Source organism: Armigeres subalbatus, chromosome 2 (genome assembly GCF_024139115.2).
Source record: "Armigeres subalbatus isolate Guangzhou_Male chromosome 2, GZ_Asu_2, whole genome shotgun sequence".
In the NCBI taxonomy this organism is placed as follows: Eukaryota; Metazoa; Arthropoda; class Insecta; order Diptera; family Culicidae; genus Armigeres; species Armigeres subalbatus.
In genome coordinates this window covers 412,375,125-412,400,526 of record NC_085140.1, presented here as the reverse complement: position 1 = coordinate 412,400,526, position 25,402 = coordinate 412,375,125, and the positions used below count along the sequence as shown (strand labels likewise).

At 39.9% G+C, this 25,402-nt stretch overlaps 1 protein-coding gene across 1 annotated transcript in view; it reads right to left on the bottom strand.

The window, feature by feature from the left end:
• The window catches only part of LOC134213372 (calcitonin gene-related peptide type 1 receptor), a 291,025-nt gene that overhangs the window by 125,255 nt on the left and 140,368 nt on the right, over positions 1 to 25,402 (bottom strand). Inside the window, exon 4 of the mRNA XM_062692383.1 lies at positions 23,767 to 23,970. The gene's annotated coding sequence lies outside the window, so the exon portion shown is untranslated. The remainder of the gene's footprint in view (positions 1 to 23,766; positions 23,971 to 25,402) is intronic.

The following is a 25,402-nucleotide window of genomic DNA, read 5'->3' as shown; positions in this document are numbered from 1 at the left end:
TCCTCAAGAAATTCGTTTAGAACTTTCTCCAGCATATATTTCAGATCCTTCTGCAGGAAATTACTTTGCATATTCCTCAGTTTTATTCAGCAACTCTTTCAGAAATTTGTGTGGAAATTCCTTTGGAATTTTCTTCAGAATTTCCAGAATTTCTTTAAACATTTCTCAGGAAATTCCTTTAGATTCAGAAAAATATATTAAGCTCGTTTAGTGGAATGTATTAAACCGTCTAAGACGAATTAAGTACTGTCCATTTAATTCCACCAGTTAATTTTCGTTATCTTTGCAGATACGTATTTCGACCACAACTGTGTGGTCGTCTTCAGTGTCTTGTACTTGACTCGACTCGACTTGAGTCGAGTCAAGTACAAGACACTGAAGACGACCATACAGTTGTGGTCGAAATACGTATCTGCAAAGATAACGAAAATTAACTGGTGGAATTAAATGGACAGTACTTAATTCGTCTTAGACGGTCCTTTAGATTGTTTTTCGGTAATACTAGCGGAAAATGCTTCATAGAATTCTTTTGATTTTTTAGGCATTCCTTTGGGAAATAGTTTGGAAATGCCGTTTGGAATTTCTTGGTATATCCCTTTAGGAAATCTTTGACTTTTTCGTTGAAAATTCCATCAAAAATTCCTTCAAACATTTTGTTGAAAATTCCTTCAAGGAAGTATTAAAATTTCTGGAAGAATACATCCAACAAAATATCGGATAGAATTCAGGTATTTTGTATGATTTTGTTGAAGAAAAGAATTCCTAAAGGAATCTCTGAAAAAAAATATCAAAGGAATTTCCGATGAAAAAATCATGAAATTACCCAGACTTTTATTCAGGAACTTCTCTAGAAAATCCATCGGAAATTTCGAATAAAATTGATAAAAATTACCGTGACATCAGCTTTTTTTCAGAATATTGTTGGCGTATATAATTAAATATTTATGAAAATATTCAATTTAGCGAGTCACGTGCCCCATCGTGTCCTAGTTTAAATCCACTAAAGATCGCGGATACTCAATATATAAAACAAACGGTGCAACGAAAAGCAAGCCTTGTGTTTCCAGTGCCTCTTAGCCTCTTATTTCCTGTACTTGATATAGAAATCAAATGACGAATACAATTCTTCGGGTCATTTTTCTTAGCAACGAACAAGTTTGTAGGAATTGTTGACAAGAAAAGCTGTTTCACACTGCTAGCTGCGCATTATATAAAAAAATAAAATTCGCCCATAAAGTACATGATAGTACAACATTTATGTAGTGTAAAATAAGGATGATTACTCATGCTTCGATATAACGTACAATTCGATATAACGTACAAACTTGAAATCGAAATGTACGTTATATCGAAGTTTACCTGTAATTGTATGTAGAGATTCCTCGAAAATTTCCTGTAAAACAAGGGAAATCTTCTGAAAAACATCTCAAGAAATTCCTCTGGAAATTCCTTCAGTATTTTTTCCGGTAATTCCGGAGACCTTCCTGGTATTTCTTCAAAAGGCTTCCGTGAAATGTTTGGATAGTGTTTAGTAACATCTTCTCGAATTGCTTTTGCAAAATTATGAAGTTTGACATGTCGTAAGCCAGGTTTCGGAATTGATCAAAAAGTGGCCACTTCCCCCAGGGAACCAGCATTCCAGGGCATCCCGGAATGTGACCAGATGGACCAAATACCCTTAGAACACATTCCTATGGATTTGTTTTGCAAAATCATGAAGTTTGATACGCCGCAAGCCAGGTTTCAGTAATTATCAAAAAGTGGCCACTTCCCCAGGGAACCAGAATTCCAGGGCATCCCGGAATGTGACCAGATGGATTACATACCCTGAGAACACTTTCCGCCGAGCTTGTTTTGCAAAATCATGAAGTTTGATACGTCGCAAGCCAGGTTTCAGTAAAGATCAAAAAGTGGCCACTTCCCCCAGGGAACCAGCATTCCAGGGCAACCCGAAATGTGACCAGATGGACCAAATACCCTCAGAGCACATTTCTTTGAACTTGCTTTGCAAAATCATGAAGCTTGGAGCGTCGCAAACCAGGTTTCAGTAAGGATCAAAAAGTGGCCACTTCCTTCAGGGAACCAGCATTCCAGGGCATCCCGGAATGTGACCAGATGGGTTACATACCCTCAGAACACTTTCCGCCGAGCTTATTTTGCCAGATCATGAAGTTTGACATGTCGCAAGCCAGGTTTCAGTAATGATCACAAAGTGGCCACTTCCCCCAGGACACCAGCATTGCAGGGCATCCGGGAATGTGACCAGATGGACCAAGTACCCCCAGAACACATTTCTATGAACTTGTTTTGCAAAATCATGAAGTTTGACACGTCGAAAGACGTGTTTTCGGCTTGATCAGGCAGTGGCCATTTTTCCGGACCGGGAGGTTACCCCAGTACTCCCATCAATATCTCCGGAACCATGTCCATTTTCAAAATGATAACCAATGTCCCTGAAACTAGGGGAAGTGCACCGGATTTGGCCAACTTAGTGCCTAATTTGGCCAACCCTGAAAAATACATATTTTTCCAAAATAATCAATCAGTTTAAAGCAGCGTTGAATCATGAGGGATATATCTCTTGTTGGAACTAATAAAACCTTCGCGATTTGCTTTATTTTTGGAGTTATTCGGAAAATTGGCCAAATTAGGAACATGGCCAAAACCGGTACAGTTCCCATATAGGAATTTTGTGATCGATTGCAGAAAACAGAACCAAATTCCGATTCAAGACAGCTGAGAACCATCATTTTGAAAATTTAGTTTTACGTGAAATTGGGGGTCAGGTACGTAAGTGTCAATGCAATCTATGTATGGGCCTCATCTTATGACAATCTGTGCATGAAATTAATGAAAAATTGTAATAAAATAATGCATCGTCTGGTTGGGTGATGAAATATCCGGTTGTAATGTTCATTTTCTATTAAAAAAATAAGGAAGTTTTGCGCACAATTTCGAAAGACCGTTAGATCAGCATAGGGTAAATGATGTATCTTGGACAAGCGCAGGATATTCATTAGGAAATATATCGAGATTGAATAGTATAAAACAATTGAAAACCACTAGGTTCATCCAAACACATAACCTATGATTAGTCTTGTGTCTCCATTGCCCAATTTTTGAGTAAATTACGTTTACTAGGTGTAAACTGTGATAGACTGCGAACTGAAATATTTTCTTTTTGGACATCAAATATATAATTTCGCCATGGAAAATGCATATATTTTGGACAGAGTCATTTTCTCCTAATTTAAAAATGGCCACCTACAGATCTCAATGGTATGACTTACCTACACGTATACACATTCATTTAAATGCATTTATTTGCTTAACTGACATAGGTTAAACCAGAAATTAACATTTTTTCGCAATCTTATCGATATCATTGAAAACAGCCTGAAAGTTGGCAATTAATGGTTCATCCATGTACTGTACATGGATGGTTCATCCATGTACTGTACATGGGGTGACCAATAAACGTCTGATGCATAAAAACATAACTTCATTTTGATCACTCCTTTTTCATCCGTCTCAAGTTCATGTTAAGCGATTGGAATATGTTAGTATCTCAATTACAATCAAACTTTGGCCGCAAGACCTCAAAATTGCCGTTTGAACCAATTTAAACGTGTTTCAGGTGCATGTTACGAAGAGTCCTATAATGCATGTTCTCCTGCATACTGGCGTCCAGCAGGCACTTTGGTAGAAAGCTTTACAATTTAGGTAATTTTAAAGATAAATAATAGTTGATTTGTGAGTTCTCATTAGGAGCCGCTAGAGTTGAGGTAAAAGTATGCAATGATCATATTTTCGATAAAAATTTTCCTACACATTATCTAAAATTGATCGAAGAAGCTCAGGCTTGTCCAAAATATGTACATGTCCAAAATATATCATTTACCCTATGGGTTTTTTGCTGTTCCACATAAGGATATAAAGTTGTTTCCCCTCCATCATACCAGATAATAAAGAAAAGTTTGACGTTTTACTGACTCATCGGATGTCTTTCTTTGCAAATTTGCATTCCAACATACGACGCCAAATGTAAAATATCATGTGACAAGTTATGCTCGTAAATTAATGAGTGCGTTTGTTCAGAGTGCAATTTGCCTTTTATTTGACGAATATGTACATTCTAACGCAATGCACCATTCCATTATCGTGTCAGCTAGAAAAAGGAAGGATCAACATGTTGACTGCTGACAACTGCAGTCAACACTTTACGTTTCATGTTATTATAAGGAAACAGGTTCGTTGAATGGATGCAAGCAGATGAGCCTGACACGAATTTTATATTTCTGAATATATCCCAAACAGCGATGAGAACTGTAATACGGAGGTTCGACTTGTTAGAGAACGAGCAACGAACGAGTTGCGGTTGATATTTAATCATTATTCATGAAATAATATTCGTGTATTGAACCTAGAACGAGCAGTATCGTTTACCGAATCAAATTGAACCGAAATTGAATGGGCACTGTACTAGCCACTAGAATTTCATGATGGTATCAATCGTACACGTAGCCCACATCAAAGCCAAACTCTGAACGCTCGGTTTTCGCTTTGTACGACCAAATCCGTATCATACTTACTACATACACTGAATACACATACTTTCTTCGGGTGTTCCATCTCTAGCAAACCATAGTGACCAATTGCGTCAAGTTCCCACCGAACGGATACCTAACTAAAGCGATTGCACTTTTGCTCCCGACTCTATTGCAGCCGTAGAATGACGACAAGTGAAGACCGATATCCAATTTTGGTATGCCGGTCGCTGACGTTTCCCCACATTTGGAATTGCTGATGAAGCCGGTTCAAAGTAAGCCAACCATCTAATTTCCCAACACGTGATGAGCATTATTGTACCAAATAAAGTATCCGTTGGAAAAGCGCACCCACCGAAAGAAACATGTCACAGATTGTCAATCGCCGTCCTTGCCGTTCTAGACGGGGTGTTGTGTTTCGGAAAGATTCCAGTTCGCTGGCATCCTTCTATGTATATTACATTAATTTCCGAATGTGTCTCCGATAAACGGCTTTAGGTCATACACACATGGAGAAAAAAACGAATTCGACAATCGACTGACACCGAATGTCAACTGAACACTTTCCGGTGGCTCACTCGGTGGCAATTCGTGTACACACATAGATTTTAGAGGAAAATGGAAAATCAAATTGAATTGCTAATGTCGCAAAGCTCCACGATTCGATGGTTGTCACGTGAAAAGAGGAAATGCTATTTCCTTGTATGCTGTTGCGTTGGTATCAAATGTCGACATGCGCTGATGAAATTGGAAGTGGTATGAATTGCAGTATAGTTGTTGCAGTCGATAACTGTATCCATTTTTACTTTGTACCAATGTCAATCTCCATGCACTATACAGCAATGGTTTCGTATGTACATTTGTGAGTCATTTCAGTGGTAAATCGAACCATCCGGAAGCGGGCACTTGTCAAATCGTAAAACTCCTGAAATAGAACTCACTTGCGAGAAGATGAAAGCGCACGGGTTTTACTTTGTTTATTTGGCAAATGGACAGAAAGAAAACGAAACAGCAACGACAGTCCCGTTTGGTGGATGAGTGTTTGCAATCATTAATGTTCAATAAGCAAACATAGAATTCATCATCGGCTGTCTAACTTGGACCGAATGCTACCGACTTTTGATGTTGAGCAGTACGATTATTTAAAGAGTTTCTTTTGGTGTAATTGTGTAAGCGTGTCTTTTTAGTAACCTATTTTCCTATAAAATATTATTCCATCATTTTTATTCTTCATTCCACTTCTTTGGCTTTGATGATCAAATAATTTCGACATAATTTTGCCTATGTGTTTATTTCCGTTTAGCAAGTAGTGCTTTGTTTATTCTTCTTTGTTACACTTTTTATAAATTTGCTTTTTTTGTGTCTATAGATAAATAATTACATTATCTACTCATTTATAATACTGGAAGAGGTGCTTCACAGTGTTGTGAGTACATATCGAAATATTTGTGCTGATGAAACTGGCATTCCATGTTTGCTCTTCTATAATATCACAAGCATTAATCTTCTTTATTGTCTTTCCATAATCATGTAAAAAATGATCTGTTTTCATCAAATATTGTCAAGCAGCTTTCACTAATTTTGTTTTCAAAGGGTAGATAAAGTTATAGTCCATAAAATCCTTTTCATATAACTTAATACTTAATAATACTTAATCCGATTGAGCTGCTAAATTTGCGGCGCACTAAAGGCGCTTCCAATTGGTACTTAATTTTACTGAAACTCTTCTGTTCTATTACATTGAATCCGTACTGCGCTCTGAATCGCTAAAGTATGCAAGAGTCTGGTTCCATGGCCATGATGGTGACAAGCGGAAACAGGAGGCAGCGAAACTTACTCTCTCTTTCGGGATAATCACTTTTTGCCCCCGGACACCGACCGACGGGTAGGAAATGTGATTATGGTAACTTTGCAGATAAATCCGCCGGTAATGTCGATTTTCACACCACTACCAGCCAGTTTTCCACCGGATAGGTTGAAGCAATTAAAAACTTTCTTCTCTGGTATTTGTAACATCAGTAGAACTGGATGTAGTTTTTGTTTCACTGTGACGGGTGTGAAGATTTTAGTACTGTGGCTAGGTGCCCAGGATGTACAGGAATCATTTCACTTCAATTGAAATAAGTTAACCTCAATCTCTTGATAACTGAAACATGAATAATAGTGAATGGGACAATGAATCAAAAGATATGAAGAAACATAAAATTTCAACTGGAAAATGGTAAGCATTAATAGTAGAAGGAAATAAGATATTAATTTTTTCATTTTAGCAGTTTTCGCTAAATTGGGGTATCCTAACGGACAGCCTAAGGTGTTTTCGGATGGGAAACATTCTCGGCTCCCTGGGCGTAGTTGACCCATTGTACTTGCCGCCACACAAGATAAAAACGCCTTCAATCAAATAGTAGAAATGTAGTAGAAATGCTAATATAACACTTAATTTAAAGCACGCCAAGTTCAGTTGAATAGAAGCCATTGAATAAAAAGAAGAACGAACATAGACAAGATATCGCGTGTCAGCCTTCTAGTCATATGATTGTTTACATGAGAATTTGATCTGCTCTGGAGGAAGATTTCCCCAGACGAAACTCAGTTGATTGGTTTGAAATCTCCGTTACTTGTAACACGAAGGAAGAGTGTTTCTTGGTATATTTTGATAACATTTGAGTGGTAACCAAAAGTATTTTACGCCACAGTAGTGGCGTTTATTTATGGAACAAGATTAAACAAACCAGTCAAGAACTTCCATCCCATACCCATTGACTGTGCGAACGATGTAAACCGTACCACAACTCAATTTAGCGCTAATTCAACTAGAAGCTACTTATCCCATTAGACTCATCACTTAAACCGCGAGAACGTCTTCCCCAGTATCTGGCATTGCATTCGACATTCGTAAGCTACGGCAAAGTTTATAAATCATAAATCAAGGCGCGACTGGCACTGCGGTCCTCCACCGGCTAAGCGATTCAAATCAGTTGGCGTAATTTGAGCAAATCATTACTGAAGTGCTCTTCTGCCTTTAATACGACGATGAGGCGCTTGAAGAAGAAGTCACCAAGTTCTTGGCTGACACCATCATGAGTCATGACGGTCCTGACCATTTGGCAACATTTACCCCTTTGTTGGTTGCTGGTATGAAAATCCGAACAACGTCGTCCAAAAAAGGTGACTTGCGGACGACTAATTTATGGAAGCAATTATGGCTGAAACTTTTCTAATTAAACATCCCGAAAATCCGGACTCTCTGTCTGTTTGCTGCCGGCCGCAGGAGTAAACTCATGCTCGCATTATTACATGCTTGACCGGCAAAGCTTCCAAGCATAGCAGTATCTAGCACTGCTACAATAACAATACTATGTTCGGGGGTCCCCAGCTACTAGTGGCAATCGGCTTGAGGAATTGAAAATTGAAAGAAGGATGAATCAATTGCTTTTGTTCCTTGGACAAACAACAAAACCCCAATTTTATAAATGTGTTCTCATAATTACATGCAACATTCCAGTGGTGACGTAGTGCCATGACAAAACCAAAGGAGATTGTCCGCTTAGCTCTATGTGAAATGAAAAAGTGTAACGTGATATAGCTTGAAAAGATTTGATTCATTGCACAACCATCCCTACGGGATTTTCCGGAAGGTTAAGCTAAGATTAAACACGAAACGGAAAACAATTTGGTCTTACGATCCGTTGTTTTGCTGATTCTAGTGAGCTCGGTTATGAATGAGGCTGTTCTCGGAAATTACGACTTAGCCGAGCCGCCAGCTATGAGGCTGATATTATTCGCTCCTTGACAGGCAATTTTTTTATTTTGTGCAATGGTTTCATTTTAATCCTTAGACAAATTAGAGTCTATTGCATCTTCTGCAGGCTTTCCTTTATTTGGCTCTGGCTCTGATGAATGGTAGAGTATTATAGCAAAGTGGAACAAAAATATATTTTAGTTCCATTCCGGGTGAATATTCTAGCGCATCAGCATAGAAAGTGCAGACTACAACATATGTATTAAGAATAGGTTTTCCAGCAAGCTTCACAAGAAAAACTTTGGGATTACCAATCCAGAAATTAAGGTTACTAATTAAATGTGCGCCTTATAATATTTCCAGTTGAGATAATTTCCTCACTTCCATACACTTGTACCATTGCGACAAGCACAACATAGAACAGTTGAAATGCTCTTATAAATGTTAGCATGATGTGCAGGCCAAGAATTCGATCTACGATAACGCAAGTGAAATAAAAAAAATGCAATACTATATTATAGATGCAACAACACATTAGTGGTACCACGAATGAAATCTGGAACATTCTACGGGATACGTGACTACTTGAAATCCTGAGCATTTTTTGAGGTGCAGAAGACTAATGACAATCATGTGCGCTTCCCCCTTTCTTGAAAGAAGCATTTCTGCCCGTACGTAGACTGGACGATCCACATTAACTTTCATTCCCGGATTTTAGTTGCTATCGGCTATTTATTAGCTTCTCGCCCAAGCAGCACACATGTTGTAGACCAGTTTCTGTTACTCATTTAAGAGCAAATTATGTCACATATGAGTTGCTGAAACCAAATCAACCCGAATTGTGCTGCTATGGCGTCCGACGCACTACAACACAAGCTCGACGATAACTAGCAGTAGGATTCAGGCCGGCCTTCTGTTGCCGAGCAAGCTGGTCAATCTCGCCGTCTGAAGAAATCGAAGATGTCACTACGTACACCAGCTCTAGCTGAACATGAACGACGACGAAAGGACACCAAAATGGCTCTTTTTAGGGCCATAACCCCACTCGCAGAAGAAAAGGTTTTCGTACACGCATAGTAAGTCATAGATTAGAGGCGGTCATCAAAGTCATTTGCGTGATAATAATTTGTTGCGGAGGGGTTTTAGTAATCTCCTTCTTCTTCTTCTTGGCATTACATCCCCCACAGAGACATTACTGCCGCCTCGTTGCTTAATGTTCATTCAGCACTTCCACCTCGACTTCCACAGATATTAACCACAAGATTTCTAAGCCAAGTTACCATTTTTGCATTTGTATATCATGAGGCTAATACGATGATACTCTTATGTCAAGGGAAGTCGAGACAATTTCCAAACCGAAAATTTCCTAGACTGGCACCGGGAATCGAACCCAGCCACCATCAGCATTTATTTATTTATTATCAGACTAAGGCCGGAGTGGCCTGTACTGCACATAAAAGTCTTCTCCATTCAGCTCGGTCCATGGCTGCACTTCGCCAACCACGCAGTCTGCGGAGGGTCCGCAAATCGTCCTCCACCTGATCGATCCACCTTGCCCGCTGTGCACCTCGCCTTCTTGTTCCCGTCGGATCGTTGTCGAGAACCATTTTCACCGGATTACTGTCCGACATTCTGGCTACGTGCCCGGCCCACCGCAGTCTTTCGATTTTCGCGGTGTGGACGATGGATGGTTCTCCCAACAGCTGATGCAACTCGTGGTTCATTCGCCTCCTCCACGTACCGTCCGCCATCTGCACCCCACCATAGATGCACGCAACACTTTCCTTCCAAAAACTCCCAGTGCGCGTTGGTCCTCCACGAGCATAAGCGTTTTGTAGATAGTCAGTTTGGTACGGCGGCGAACTCTATTCGATCGGAGCGTCTTACGGAGTCCAAAGTACGTACGATTTCCAGCCACTATGTGCCTCCGAATTTCTCTGCTGGTTTCGTTATCAGCGGTCACCAGTGAGCCCAACTCGTGGTGGGTGGCTTACATTGACCTCTCTTGAGCCTCTTCCTATCATGTACTTCGTCTTTGACGTGTTGGTGACTAGTCCAATCCGTCAATCAAAGTAACATGCCATGATATCAATGTCGTCGGCGAAACCAAATAACTGGACGGACTTCGTAAAAATCGTACCACTCGTGTCAATCCCTGCCCTTCGTATTACTCCCTCCAGAGCGATGTTGAATAGCAGACACGAAAGACCATCACCTTGCCATAACCCTCTACGCGTTTCGGAGGGACTCGAGAATGCCCCTGAAACTCGAACTACGCACATCACCCGATCCATCGTCGCCTTGATCAACCGTATCAGTTTATCCGCAAATCCGTTTTCGTGCATTAGCTGCCATAGCTGGTCCCGATCGATTGTATCATATGCGGCTTTGGAGTCGATAAATAGATGATGTGTGGGCACGTTGTATTCGCGGCATTTCTGCAATACTTGACGTACGGCGAACACCTGGTCTGTGGTCCGCCTGGTACTGCCCCACTAACTCTCTTGCAATTGGTGTTAGTCGGCGGCATAAAATTTGGGAGAGTACCTTGTAGGCGGCGTTCAGCAATGTGATTGCGCGGTAGTTGCTACAATCCAGCTTATCGCCCTTTTTGTAGATGGGACACACGACACCTTCCATCCACTCCTACGGCAGAACCTCATCCTCCCAAACCTTGGTAATCACCCAGTGCAGCGCTCTAGCCAGTGCTTCACCACCGTGTTTAAACAGCTCTCCTGGTAGTTGGTCAACTCCAGAGGCTTTGTTGTTTTTCAGCAGGCCGATCTCCTCCTGGATTTCCTGGAGATTCGGAGCCGGAAGTCGCATGTCCTGCGCGCGTGCTCCTAGGTTCATTACCATACCGCCACCGTTGTCTGCCATATCGCCATTCAGGTGCTCTTCGTAGTGCTACCGCCACCTTTGGATCACCCCACGCTCGTTTCTAAGAAGGTTCCCGTTTATGTCCTTACACATATCGGGCTGTGGCACGTGGCCCTTACGTGAACGGTTCAACTTCTCATAGAACTTTCGTGCGTTATTAGCGCGGTACAGTTCCTCCGTCTCTTCACGGTCTCGATCTTCCTGCTGGCGCTTTTTCCTCCGGAAAATCGAGTTTTGTCTGTTCCGCGCCCGTTTGTATTGTGCCTCGTTCGCCCTCGTGCGGTGTTGCAGCAATCTCGCCCATGCTGCATTCTTCTCCTCAACTAACTGCTCACATTCGCCGTCATACCAGTCGTTTCTCTGATCCGGAACCACCGTGCCTAGTGCAGCGGTTGCGGTGCTTCCAATGGCGAATCGAATATCTCTCCAGCCATCTTCAAAAGATGCTGCGCCTAGCTGCTCTTCCGTTGGGAGTGCCACTTCCAGCTGCTGCGCGTAGTCTTGGGCTAGTCTACCGTCTTGTAGCCGACCAATGTTTAGCCGCGACGGACGACACCAACGCGTGTTGATCACCGTCGAGAGTTTTGAGCGCAGACATACTGCAACGAGGTAGTGGTCGGATTCAATATTCGCACTGCGGTAAGTGCGTACGTTCGTGATGTCGGAGAAGAATTTACCGTCGATTAGAAAGAACGTGGTCGATTTGGTTTTCCGTTACTTGATTAGGTGATTTCCATGTGGCCTTGTGGGTATTCTTGCGGGGGAAGAAAGTGCTTCGGACTACCATTCCGCGGGAGGCTGCAAAGTTTATGCATCGTTGGCCATTGTCGTTCGATACGGTATGCTGACTATCCGGTCCGATGACCGGTCTATACATTTCCGCCCTTCCTACCTGAACGTTCAGTGGGCATCCATCGTATGTCTGCTCCAGCTGCGCATAGAACGCTTCTTTCTCGTTGTCGGATCTCTCTTCGTGTGGGCAGTGCAGGTTGATGATGCTATAGTTGAAGAAACGGCCTTTTATCCTCAGCTTGCACATCCTTGCGTTGATTGGCTGCCACCCAATCACGCGTTGGCGCATCTTTCCCAGCACTATGAAGCCGATTCCCAGCTCGTTGGTGGTGCCACAGCTTTGGTAGAAGGTAGCCGCTCGATGCCCGCTTTTCCACACTTTCTGTCCTGTCCAGCAGATTTCCTGCAGCGCTACGACATCGAAGTTGCGGGGATGTAATTCATCGTAGATTATCCTGTCGCAACCTGCGAAGCCTAGCGACTTGCAGTTCCATGTTCCAAGCTTCCAATCGTGATCCTTTATTCGTCGCCTAGCTCGTTGCCGATTGTATCGAGTCGTATTATCTTCTATGTCGTTCGTAATAGTTGTTTTAAAGGCGGCTTATTGGGCCTGCGCAAACCTCCTGTCTCGTCGGAGGGCCGTCGTGTCAGGGCTGTTTAGCGTCCCACCTAACACCAGGACTTGGGCTTGTGCGCTTTGAGCGGCACACGGTCGCTTTGGCGGAGCCTACTTGTGGATACATGCAGCTTTTTATAGAGGTTTAACAGGGCCCACTGTCAAACCCCACCACATCCTAGGCAGGATCGTCAAGTCCTTGGACATAGTCCCTGCTGCCCCCATCAAAACTTGCAAACCTAAGTACCATTCGAAATAAACGTCAGCAAGATCAGCTCAGTCATCACCACCTCAGTAAAAACGACTATCCCCACACGCTCATCAATCGACTACTACATCAACCACCACGCATCGAGACCTCGGATAAACCCACTATCTTCAGATCCATCCCATTAATCCAAGGCTTAACACCAAACATCAAAAATATCCTTCTCCACAGTGGCTTGAATATTGGTATCTCACACAGCAACAGCAACACCGTAGGACATCTTTACAAAAATGGGAAGGATCCGGTATCAGAGCTCAACAAAAGCAACGTCATCTACAGGATTGACTGTACGAATTGCCCTAGTAAATATATCGGTATAACGACCAATAAGCTCAGAACCCGAATGTACGGACAGCAATCCAACATCAACAAATTGGACAAACAGCTGTTGGAAGGGTACCAATATACAGACCCAGAAGTACTACAACTCCAAGAGAAATCAGCCCTGATTAACCACTGCATCACCCATCAACACCGCTTCAACATCCATAACCCCACAATCGTCGATAAACCCTACAAGAAGCAAGCTTTGCAAGTGTTAGAGATGTGTCATATTGCCACTACCTCTAACACGGTCAACCATCGACACCGACAACCTAAGCTGTGCGTACGCCAATCTTCTCTTCACGATCTAAACACAGAGAAAAAAGAGAAATGCCTCGTCAATAAACCAAGATTTTTTTTTTAAAGCTTTATTATAGCTTAAAAAAAAGAAGAAACCAAGATTATCCCGACGACCCACATGACTTAACAACAACACAACCCACACAAACATACTTGACCACCCCATTACCACCCTAAACTACGAACACCCGAAACCGATATTATTATAGTTCAGCAACTGGCAACAGCTGGTCATGGTACAAGTGTATCGTAGTGACTTACTGTGTAGTGCCCATCTTGTTCTTCACCACCCACCCATCTTGTTTATGGTGCTGGGACAAAGTAAGATGATATCATGCATCCCCCCCCACACTTCAATCGACAAGTTGATTAATCTCGAGTAAGTCACACAATAGTTCACTTATGTACCATTGCAATTTATTAACGTATCGCCAATAAATGACAGGCCCTGATGAAGATCCAAACCCCCGGATCGAAACGTTGGTTGATTAAAATGATTATCAATGATTAAAAATTATCAACATTTTCATGTGACTGAAAGCCGAAAATCCGGAAAATTAGCAACTAATCTTTATATAACGAAGGGGGAATGACGGCTTTGGCAGATTTTGTTCTATTATTATCAGGGGGTTTTTTATGACTGATTATGCTCAAATTTGGCCTAAACATTCTTTGCATATCAAAGAATATTGTGCCCAAATTTCATAAGATTTGGTCGACAAAAACCCCCGTGACAATAATAGAACAAAACCTGCCAAAGCCGTCTTTTCCCCTATATCAGATTTAACTGTACTTCTTTGTAGTTTTCTTCCCGAGCCATTATTTCCATTACCGCTAACCCACTAACGGGTGGCCAGATTTCCTAAGAAATTTCTAAAAAAAATTTTATATGAGCAGCGTTATTTGTTCGTGTTTAATTCGGGAAATGAGACGCAGCTTTAAAGAGAATATGTTTTTGTAAGCCATCTTAAAGGTACCCTTGATTCAATTGGTACAGTTGGTCGGGGCTCTGCCAAATTTCACCAAGCGCCAACGAAAAATTACCGATTTTCCTGCTAAAACTTTCGTTTAGCAGGCTTAATTGATCGCATATCGTATCGGGTATCCCTGAACGTCATAATTGAGGATATCCTACTGCAAATGTACGCTTAAACTGAACGCTTTTATTTCCGTTGTCCTTGTACCATCAAAATATCATTAGTCAGTTGAAAAGCCACTTGGTGCGGTTTGGCTGAACCACGACCCTCATAACTGGTTATGAGTAGCCACCCAATAATTTTGGCATACTTGGATGTGGATAAATGCAATACCCAAGCAACACAAGTTCAACAAATCTGGTTGCAGTAACCATATAGTGACTGAATCCGGTCATATATAAGTTACTGTGATTGATGTGCAATATGTGTGCTTCTCAGGTATACATTGGCGTAACTACCTCCGATGCCTAGGGGGGGGCTATAGCCCCTTTATATTTTTTCTCGAAATTGACCCTCTTTTTGAAAATTCTCGAACATTTTAACATCTCATCAAGTTATCAGCGGTAATGTGACAAATGCAGTCCAACCACCTAAGGCAATTTCGGATCCATCACACTCATTCATATTATTCTCTTTTCTAAAGCACGTGCATGTGTGCACGTGTGAGCAACAACTCACTGTCTATGTTTAGTTGCGCTCGACTAGAGTCAGGCAGTGGATATATTTGCATACTTCATAAATATTCTATCTATCTAAAATGAAAAAAAAAATAGTGCAACTTTCCATGGATTCCGCCGAGAATCTTCCAAGAATTCTGATGAGGATCCTTTAGTGATCATGACTGGAATGTTTCAGGGACTCCGACGGGAATCTCTAAATATTTCGACATGAATCCTTCAAGAATACCGATGGGAGCCTCCAGGGATCATGAAGGGAATCCACCAGAGATTTCGCAGGGAATGTTTTAGGAATTCCAACGGAAAAATTTCAAGGATTCCGACGAGAATGTACCAGGGATCCTTCACCCTCCAGGAATTCCAATATGATGGATCCAGGTATTTCATGAGCAATGCTCCAGGGATGAAGACGCATATCGTCGAAGAATTCCGAAGCAATCCGTCGAAGGACTTCGAAGCAAAATTGTCGAGCGACTCCGAATTAATCCTTCAGTTATTTCGAAGAGAATCCTCCAGCGATCCCGAAGGAAATCCTTCAAGGATGTTGAAGCAAATCGTTGAGGGATTCCGATGCAAATCATCAAAGGATTTTGAAGCAAATCGTCGGAAGGTTCCAAAAAAAATTCGTTAAGGGACTCTGAACAAAATCTATGAGAAATTCTGAAGCAAACCGTCGATGTATTCCGAAACGAAACGTCACATGATTCTGAAGCAATTCTTCGCGGGATTCCGAAGCTAATCGTCAGCCGGATTCCTTATCGTCTAGAGATCCCAACGCAGATCATTTGCAAAACGTCGAGAGACTCCGAATTAAATCTTCAAAGGATTACAAAGCAAATCGACGAAGGATTCTGATTTGTCAAGGAATTCCTAAACCAATCTTAAAACGAATCTGGAGATATTCCGGAGCAAATCAACGAGAGATTATAAAACAAATCCTCAATGGATTTTAAAGGGTATTTTTCACAGATTCCCAAGGGTATTGCTTAACAAAACTGAAAAGAATTCAGTACGAATTCTTCTGGATTACGATTGGAATACTTCGATAAATCCGAAAAGAATTCTTTAGAGATTGAAGTGAGAATTCTTCTCGGATTCTGATGAAAATCCTTCTCGGATGCTGATGGGAATCTTTCTCAGAATTCAGAAACAAGCTAATTTTTCTTCCACTCATTTCATTAAGTATGATAGAGTGAATATGAGAGATAACTCTATAGTCTTCAAACTTTTTCGGTAATTCATTATGCTATGTGTTGAAAACTGATATCACTGCTAACTTACCAAACTGCTAACTTAACTAACTTATCAAATCCTAGGGGGGCTAATTTTTTTCTAGGGAGGGCTAAGCCCCCCTAGCCCCCCCTTATTTACGCCAATGGTAATATATGCCGAAACCCATGAAACTACTGGCACTGTTTAATAGTCCTTCAATGGCCATCGGCGGCGTGAAAAAAATTAATTCGTTGGGGAGCCGATCCACTTTTGATGGCGGCGGCGTGAGAAAATCACCAGCGGCGGTGGCGTGGCGTGGTGGCGCCCAGGTCTAGTATTCTTGCTGGTTCACGAATTCAGGAACCCCTTTTTTGCGTGCGATCCACTGTTTTGACCATATTTGGTATTTCAAATTAAAAAATATACAAAACTAGCGAAAGAAACCCAGCTTTGCCGGGTTTTGTAAATGTCATAATGAACTATTCCCAGCACCGCACTCTAGATCAATTTCCGTGCGTTTGTTTTGTTTACCTCAACAGCTGAACCAAAATTGTATTATAATCACTTGTCATAAGACGAGTTTGTACAATCCCATTGAATTCCACCACTTAATTGTATCTTGACAGATACGTATATCGACCTCAACAGTAAGGCCGTCTTCAGTGTCTCGTACTTGACTCGACTTGAAGAAAATGATCGCAGCTTACACTATTTATACTATGCGTTTTATATTATTAAATAGTGTAAGGGGGATGCCAGAGTAAACGCGACGTGCGATGCGACGCGACGCGACAGTGCAATTTGACAGCCTGTTGATAATGATTGTTATTCTTTTACGTGAGTCGCGTCGCGTCGCATCGCACGTCGCGTCTACTCAAGTCGAGTCAAGTACGAGACACTGAAGACGGCCTTACTGTTGAGGTCGAAATACGTATCTGTCAAGATACAATTAAGTGGTGCAATTCAATGGGATTGTACAAACTCGTCTTATGACAAGTGAAGACATTCCACTAAAAAGCTCAAAATAATTTTCTTAACAAAATGTATTATGATGTTTTTTTTACATTTCCCCGTAAAATTCATCAACCTTTTGCAGATACAAACCTTGCGGAACCCAAAATGAATCGATTAGGGAAAAAATCTTGCAAATCGGTCAACCCGTTCGCGAGTTAATCGTCAGGAAGGAAATCTCAACTCATTTTTATTATATAGATTTAAGGCTCAAGACTCCATCACAATGTTTTGAAAATTAATGACTGTATCGCTTGTTTGTAATAGTGAGGCAATTGGTACGGAAAAGTGCAGCAGCGATAAATAAATTTTGTTTAAAACTGGGGTGGGTGGAAATGGGGTGTTAAAAATATGCCAGCTGATGCATAATGTTGCCAGACTTGATGAAATGTTTATTTTATATCATAACACATGTTCACGGTGTATCAAATATATGGATTTTAACCGGTTAAAAAATGTTTATACACCACTTGGAATGCGTTGTGTTGCGTTGCGTTGTAACGGAGTATTTCGTAGATTGCATACTGATAGCTGTCATGTATATTCTTTATCTTTCTTACCCCAACTGCTTAAGGATTACTATTTGGGAATTAATAGCAACCCAATTGGAGGTCCAAAATGATAAAGCATGAAAGCTACCATTGCTGGCCACGCCCATCTTCTCCGTTACTAGGGAAGGGAAGGAAATGATGATATGACATCTACTTAAAGAGAGGCCAGCGACTCACCGACGCCCTCATAGATGTCACGGAGTTGGATGGTTGGAAGGGAATATAGTTTAGGAGCAAATGATATGATAAGATTGAATACACGTTGGGAATGACCATGCTAAGAAATTTATGTCACTCCATTGATGATTTTGCTGGGATGGGGCGAAGCTATTAAACTTGCCCTGGCTAATAAGCCTAGGTTTAAGCGCCATTGATCGCTCTCTGAAACGAGAAAGAAAGTTAAATATTTAAATCCCTTCCCCCTTTTTGAAATTGTTAGGGAAATATTGATATCTGTATATGTTTTTGTAATGAGCGAGATTCAAACATGTAACTAGACACGTAGTGCATCATGAACGTCACATCACCGCGAACATGCGTACTAATGTGCAAACTGAGTGAAAGAAAGTAATATTCAAGGCTGACATTTACCGGATTGAGCGCATAATAGATTGGGCTTAGCGAGATAATTGTACAATTTTATTTTAAACAACATGTAACGACTAGATTAAATTATGTGAAAATGTATATACAAAAATGAAAAACGCATACAACATACATACAAATCCCAATGGAATATATGGTTATATAGTTAAGAATAAAAAGTCAAAAAGAGAGAAAATGGAATGAGCTCACCGAATTTCCTTGCCGTTTGAGGTCCGTCCGGTGCTTGGTGAACAAGTAGGACCATTCAAAATCCGTACATGCATGGTGCATGGTCTGTCATGGCACCCTGATTCAGCGAACGATATTTCAAGCGCAATTTCGGCATCACGTAAACTTTTCATAAACTGACTCCGATACCAATGGACAGTGGGCTTAGAATTTTAAAGCTGTACAATGCTCCATCATCTGGTCACATGCGGAGCAACGAATGTCTTGGTGGCATTGTCAAGTTTGGGCGTATCATGTTTCGCATTAAGAGTTTAGCCCCGAATCAAACCTTGCAAACATCCTGCGACATTTCAGATTCACTACTCCAAGAGACATTCGGGACTTCTAGACAACCAGTACTTTTGGGATAACGGGTTTTCTACGCGAATGATCGCCTTCTAACAATTTTGTTTGCTATGTATTGAAACACTAATACACTACACGAAAAGACACATCAACATTATATAAAATTAGCATAAGAGCTAAGCAAAAATGACGGACCGAAAAAACGACACTTCTGTTTCCAAGCATGGCACACTCGGTTCTCTTTTTTATACACCACTTGGAATGTAACAGAAACTTACATAACATGTTTAAATATTTATTTTTGGTTTATTTGTTTAATCCGACAAACAGCAATTATTTTTTCCAATAAATAAATCTGGCAACGGTGAAGAGATGATTATTTTCTTGTGTATGCACACCTTTGTTTGCTTGTTGGTGTGGAAGTGGCTGGCGTTTACGTTGTATTGTTCGGATTGAATAAAGTTGGATCGCGTAGATTTTGTTCTCATCATTTCACGTATTGCGCTAGTGAATTTGAGTCTTCCGCATTTTATTGCATTTACAACACGGTCGTCAAATTTGTTTCTCACTTCGATTTTTGGAAAGCAGTTTTCGACAGTTTTTGGACGTGAAGTGAATTAATCGGTAGGGGGGCATCCACAAAGTACGTCACGTTCATAGGGGAGAAGGGGGTTTCGAGCAGCGTGACGACTCATACAAAAATTTTAGAGGTTTAATAGAAAAAGTGTGACAAAGGGGAGAGGGGGGGTTGAAAATCGCCGATTTTTGCGTGACGTACTTTATGGATCTTCCCTAGTCAAGATTGAATAAAAAGGTGAAACTCAGTTAGTGAATATGTTTTAGGAGTGATTAAATCAAGGAAACAGTGAGAAAAGATCAAGTGAAAAATCAAGTGCGTGTGTATGTGTTTGCTCCGAACGTTCGGAGTTAGTATGCGTTCGATAAAAATGCGAATGTCAGTCTAGGAAAAAAGCAGTTTTCAGCGTTTTTCCAGCAATTCCTCAGTAATTGTTAGTTTGGATAAGTGAAAAATTAATATGAAAATGTAATGAATATGCAATGATTGAGGTAAGTCGGCAAATAGCCCCAAAATATTGAATTTAGTTCAAAACTGTATTAGTATTAGTGCGCATTCGAAAAAAATCATCGTCATCATCGGATTGATTACGGTTTATAGAGCCTTAAATAAGAAAAACAATTTGATTTACCGGTGGGCCGCTCTTATCCGGGAGAAAAATTCAAACAAACAAACGAAATCTTTGAGCGATTGTAATGAGATTACGCCAACTACACAAATAAATCATCATTAGTCGGGTACATTAAAATAGGATGAAATAGGACAGTATCAGACAGTTAGGAACCCACAAGAGATGAAGAAAAAATACTCAAAAATTATGTGACCAGCCAGCAAGCGTCCAGCAAAACGCTTCTGAATACGTCACCGGCTTGAAAATTATTATGCCCAAAATTCATTTTGAACAGATTTTGGCCTAAAATATATACATATTAAAATATTTTTGGGGCTGCATAGATTAGTATAACTTTGATAAATAACATCTGGTTGAATTATTCAAAAAACAACAACAAGGACTGCAATACATCATTCCGTGCTAACACATAAAATGCCCGAGCATGCAAAGTCAGTATTATCGTTGCATTCATCTCCCGAAAACAATTATTTTAATTCATGTGCTATGGAAATTATGCAAACTAATTATACATCCTGCTTTGACCTTGTGTATCCATAACTTTGATAAATATTTATGCGTGAATTGACGCTGTAGTTGCTGCACTTTTCAACCATAACCTCAGTGGTACGATCTTTCTATGGTAGCTACCCCTTTTCAAATCAAAGCTTTTTTCTGTGCTATTTCCAAAACACTTTCAAAGAAGGGCTAATACTCAGTTTTATTGCTGTTTCATATTTCTCAAGGAAAATTTTCATATTTTTAATTGCTCATTATTAAATATTTCGTGGAAAGTTTGATTTTTTTCTGAAAAAAAAATTGTGAAAAGTTTTGTTATTGTTATTTGATTTATTTATGGAAATTTGGTTTTTTTCTCGTGGCACATTTTGATTTCTTTGTGGAAAATTCTTGTTTAATATTTTTTTTTGTTTTGTAGAAAAATCTTAATTGTTTATGAAAATTTCGCATTATTTATGGAAATTTTATATTTATTTATTGCTCATAGGCAATTTCTTCATAGGCAATTTCCTATTTTTTGATTGAAAACTTTTAAGGGGAAGTTTTTATTTTTAGTCGTACAATTATTATCCTTGTTTATTTCCGTAGTTATTTATCCAATATGTCAATTTGTTGTAATAAATCAGTTAAGCAGTATATAATTTTATTCAATGGGGTTTCGTAATCGTTAACTTAATTAAATTATTTTGAAGGGCTTGGGCAAAGAAATCAGTTAAATTTGTTTAATTCAAAATCCCGAAACAAGAATGAATTATGTGCTTGTTTGCTATCATTTTACGGCAAATTGAAACTAAATCTCCCATGCCCACATTTGGCACAATCACCGCTCTGGACGAGGTTTGTGGACGACATCAAAGTGGTATCAAAACCATATATTATAGGTTGGTTGGCGGTATTCTACTGCAGGCGTATACGTGGTGTAGCTGTACATAGTAAACAACGCCGCCCTGGCAAAGTAACATACCCCTGATTCGGGTTTCCATTTTTATGTGCACTTTTATTGCTGACCGACGCTTAAAGCTGCAGTTAATTTTATTACTTCTCGGTTGGGGGTATAACAATTGAATTTTATCTGTTCCCTTATGTTTGCAGGGATTACGCCTCATGATGATTTAGATTTTCTTTTCATTTCATTTAGTATGACTAGAATGATTAATACGAGTAAAAATTGAAACACTCAACCAGTGGATATCAGAATTTCTAACATTTTTGTATAAGAACCCACCAAAATCTACGTATACATGTATACATGATTGCCAGATTGCTATTGTGTATATAATGAGCTACTCTAGTTGTTAAGTTGAAAGCGTGCCTTCCTTGTTGCCTAGTGAGCCTGAGCTCAATCCCCAGCCGAACTATCACGCCTTTTCCGTGAATAGAAAGTAAACTCGTCCCAACCCAGGTGATGGTACATTCAGTATGTTCAGTATGTGGTTCTCGCATATAGTGGGAGAAATTGACCGACGAAAAATAAAAACGAAACAAAAGAGCGCTATATAATCCTGTTAAGGACAAACAACCCGGAACTTAAAACTAAATGCACTCCCGTTTCAAGGGCACCCCATTCAAAATGAAAGCCACGCACAACTGACATTTTATTATTCCACAAATGCACGACGCAGCATCGCTGAAATAATAAAAATGATAATTGTGTGTGGCTTCCGTTTTGAATATCGATTTGAATATCGAAATTCATTAAACGGAAAGTATTTGTAGAACAACTTAATAACTTATTTATCTGGTAGGGTTTTTAACTGATTTTAAAAGATGTCCTGAAATAAATGAAAAAATATTTATTGAATGCAAATATGAAAATAATGTGAAAGTATTATTCTGACCTTTCTCATGTGGGCCTGCACTGCACTCGCCCACTGCAAGCCGGATATACCTCTGCAATTGCCACGAGTTCATACGGAATTTATTGGAATTTTGGGTTTGATTCGAGGGGCAGAGGTTCGTCTTGGTTAACGTTAGATAGGAGAAAGCAACTAAGGGAATTTCTAATTGGATGTAGGAAACGAGCTTTTTAAGTTCATTTCCAATTCTAGCAGCTACTGCTAGAGTAGTCACAAGTTGAAAGCATACAATAGAAATGGAAACGGTATGGAAGTCCATTTCCAGTTCTACCGATTGCTAGAATATGAAAAATATAGAGAAAGATACAAAGTAGGAGAATGGAACGTGCCTAAGATTGATTCCTGCGTGTGAGGCAGAAGCAATAGCCATATGACTAGTGAGCCCGTTTATAAACAAGTCTTTGCAATAAATCTTTGGATCCAGATGACAAAGGCTGGTAAAGTACAAAAAGATCAATACGATTGTACCAACCGACATCAATGTTTCATAATTGAATGCCCTGGACGCATCTATCCAATATTACTGGTGGGTGCAATTACCATATAGATGAGCAACCAACAATAAATCAACCAAAAAATTCCGAGCAAACATATAAAATACTGCATCTTTTGCATCAGATTCGTTATTGCGTAAATTTTATTCGAATACCATTGTCACGTGAGTAAGTACTCCGTGAAATCATTCTTGCACCCGTAGAATATTGCAATTTGATGGTTTCCATTATGATAATCTCCACACAGTCTCGATTTCCACTCACAGCGAGAACCATGAGAATTTAAATTGAATTTTTACCAGTCATTGACATTCTCTCGCACAATGCATTGCAATGTTTTGCATTTTATTTTCGAAGGAGGTTGAATATTTTGTTTCATTCCATACATGAACCAAAATATCCATTAATCAACAAGGGCATATTTTAGCTATTTAATTAAAAGCTTCGGAATAATTTCATAATTAAAAAAACGCAACAGTAATAAAAGTGAAACTTTTTCAAAAGTAAAAATTAGACATAGTCAGACCATTTCTTTCAGCTACTGCATTTAGTTTTATTACCATTCTCTCAATCATAAACAATGAAATCAACACATTCTCCCTTTCAAATGATTCCTTTTCGAAATTTGCATGTAACTGACCGTTTCACGATCGAACAGTTTATTTATATCAAATTTGCTTTTTCGTTTACACACCTACCTCGGTTGGCACAGCTTCTCTTCTCGGGGGAAAAGCAGCGTTGCATCAGTGGCAGTCTGCTTTTATGTAACAAAATCCATTTGAAATGCGCCAGATGGTGAGTTCAGCAACGCGTGCAAGAGACAGTATGGCTAAACGACTGGCAGATAGGTGACGATCCGTGGAACAGGCCAAATTAATTCAATCACGATCTGTCACATCTGAAAAGAGGAGTGAGAAAAGTTTAAATTAAAACGACACGGACGATTACTTCGAGCCAGCATTGCCACTTCATAACCATTATAATCTCTATTCAGTACTATTTGATTCAGTTTCATATATTTGTTCTTGACCAATTAGATTTTATACCGTATAATAAGAATATAATTGTTGTGTAGAATAATTGTCTGTAAAATAAGTTTGCACAAAAGTGTATTTCTTAGCATAACTTTTCCAGCTCATTCATTTGCAATAATAAAATTATAGTAATATACTTTACACCTCTCAGCATGCAATCTACAGAACACTTCGTAACCAGCAATGTAACACAAGGATTTATCCCAGAATGTATCGATTTAAAAAGTAATTAATCGGCTTATTTGGACCATTTACTTTATCCACTACACCTTCCGAGGCAGCTTAGAATACTCGGAAGCTGAACATCAACGAACTTGCCACAGCTTTTGGCAGACAAATTTCCCAACAATTGAACCGGAGAGCCCATCCCAGCCAGAGGTTTTAACATTGCTGACATTATCCTGACTGGGCTGGCTACTGCAGTATAATCGTATTCACCGACCGACGTCAAAAGCAGAGCTTAAGCTTTTTAGGAAACTCAATTATTTACAACAACCACCATCGAGCGCTTCTCCTGGCAATCGTTAACAAAGCAGCAGCAGCAGCGCCGCGAAAATGGGCTTCAACGAGCGAAGAAGTGTAGAATAGCGGGAAAATGGATTCTTATTTTCAATTGGAAGAGAACGCGAAAATCAACGAGCGTCGTCACCGTGCCGTCTGTTCACAAAAAATATGAATATTGAGCTTAAGGGGCTTATATTTTTTTGCCGCGTCTCAAAGCCGTTTTTTTATGATGCCAGTCAGAATGGATACTGCAACTCAATTAGGACTATATCATCGGAAGATGAGTACTGTTATAACAATTTGATGCGATAAAGAAATGAAATGAATTAAGTGGATGCTATTTGCCTCATTTGATTTTACGGAAAATCTTTCAGTGATCAAAATGCTTTCTAAGACCATTGATGTATTATAATTGCATCTCTTCGATGAAGATTTTTTTCTGAGTATGTTTCTCTTTGTATTAGCAATACAACTCAAAGGAAATATCATTCATCCAAGTAATTTGCGTAGCATTCTGCGAAAACGAGAAAACAGATCGACCCAAGTGGTCTATGTAGCTCTCTGAAAAAACGGCACATGCGATTTCTTCACTTTTTGCGACCATGTTTCTCCAACTATTTTGAATTTATTGCAAACAAAATCTTTTTTCTACAGCCTATTAAACTCTACATCGATTAAACCAATAAAAATTTTGACGGGCAGTTTCTCACTTTTAGCTTTCATTTTATTTTACAGGTGCTATCAGTTGCTGTTCACTGAATGACGTGTACATTCCACTCAATAACTTTATTG